The following is a 2220-nucleotide window of genomic DNA, read 5'->3' as shown; positions in this document are numbered from 1 at the left end:
CCCAAAAAATTTTTTTAAGGATTTTTTTTTCCCTTTTAAAAAAAATTTTATATGAGTCCCCCTTTTTTTTTTTTTTTTTTTTTTTTTTAAATGTTTCAATATGTAACGGGTTGGGCGGTTAACCGTCGGTTTTGGTATTCAAACCATGAACCAAACCAAACCACCGTGGTTTTGTCTACAAAAAACCAAACCAAACCATTTGACTACTCTAAACCGAACCAAACCGAACCGAATCGGTTTGGTTTGGTGGTTTGGGTGGTTTGGCGATTTTTTTGCCCAGGCCTAATTAATAGGATATAGTTAACTTGAACCTTACACAATCTATTTTTATACCGTTTGTTCCTCGCTAATTTCCCTTTAAGAAAAAAACTTATAAAAAATGAAATTATTTAATTTCTTCTCACTGCTTTGTTCGTTCTAAAGAAATGTCCTCTTACTCTTCTATGTTCTTATTTAGGCCCTGTTTGAGCTCCATTAAAAATGTGAAGAATGCATATTGAAATAGTAAATTGATGGAGAATGTGTGGCTAAAAAATAAAAAAAAGTTTTGGGTTTACGCATTATATTATTTTATTAAAGAATGTGTGATTGAAAAGAAGAGAGAAAAATATATATTTTGAGAAAAAATGAGAATCAAACAAGGGTTTAAATAAAAAATGTAAATTATCCCCTCTTTGGCCTCCATTTTTTTAAAATGAAAATGAGTGAAATAGTATTTTCTTGAAAAATTAGTTGTTGAAAAATAAGGAAAAATTTTCGATTTATTATTATTGTGTAGTTGAAAATATTAGAAAGAAAAATAAAATGTAATGAAATGAAATTTAATGATGACCAAACTGATAGAAAAAGTAAAATAAATTGCGAAAGTAAATGAGATTTGGTAAGTGTAACATCAACATGTAAGGTAAGTCAATTTGTTTGACAGGTCCAGTTGTGGGGTCAACCAGAATATGCTATGACAAAACTGAAAATGACACACACACACACAGTGAAGTAAAGAAAAAATTATCTAAGCATGGATTTGGAGTTGTTTGATTGTGATCGACTTTTGGTGAGAAATGAGACATCATACGTATGTTTTAGGTTGACAGTTGACCAATATTCTTGAATTTATTTACTAAGCAAATTTGTGAAGAAAACCCCAAAGATAATATAATGAATTATCACTGAACTTTACTATACGTTACTACTTATTCATTGATTTTTAAAAGGTCACTTGTTATTCGCTCAACTTTATTATATGTTACTACTTACTTATTGAAATTTAAAATATTACTTATTGTTAACTTAAATTTGAATAAAGTTACTCGTTGATTACTAAATTTTGCAATAGATAACACTCGTGAAAATGATATGGGGATTAATCAGTAACTTTGTCCAAATTTGGATGAGTAATAATTAACTCTTTAAATTTCAATGAACAAGTAGTAATTTATAATAAAATTCAGTGGGTAAAGAGCAATCTTTTAAACTTTGACGACCAAGTAGTTACCTCTCATAAAGTTCAGTGACCATTGATTAAATTAACTCAATAACCGATTGCTTAATGAATTTTATTTTGTTAGTTTGGCATGCAAGCATTCTCTTTCTCACCTTTTCCTTAAAGTTGCATGATATATTTGACAAAAAACGTATCATTTCTCACTTCACTTTCAGCACCAGTAAAAATCACATTTGATAGAATCACGTATGATCATTCACATTGTAGAATGTACATAGTTTTTTTTGGTAGTCATTACGTATATAAAAAAGAAACAACTTTACCGCGTCAAAGTTTAAACTTTCTTCATTCAGTTCGTCCATAGAAAATGAATAGGTCTAAATTGATTCGACACACTTGTTCTAAAAGTGAAGAGAGAATTCTCAAAAATGGACAGTTGGTCCAACCTAACACCGTCTAATTATCTGAGTTGAATGTTGAACTAAGACTATTACTTCATTTTTTTTCTTGATTTCACATAATTTAATACTGTCAAAAAAATGTAAAAAAGGGTGTGCATCAAATCTATTGAGGATTATTTCAATTTTCAGAATTCATGATTACTACTTGGAGTTGGAGAAGCAAGGCCAAGAAAAGAATGAGAAAAAGGTTGGCTTTTGCTTCACGAATATAAAAAATAAAGCGCAAATTTGCCTTGCCTAGGAAGCCAAAGATAGAAGCAACCAAGTCTCATCGGTTTTTTTTTTTTTTTTTTTTTTACATTTCAATTTATTTAATTT

Source organism: Olea europaea, chromosome 7 (assembly GCF_002742605.1).
Source record: "Olea europaea var. sylvestris chromosome 7, O_europaea_v1, whole genome shotgun sequence".
NCBI classification, from domain to species: domain Eukaryota; kingdom Viridiplantae; phylum Streptophyta; class Magnoliopsida; order Lamiales; family Oleaceae; genus Olea; species Olea europaea.
This window is presented reverse-complemented; position numbering follows the sequence as displayed.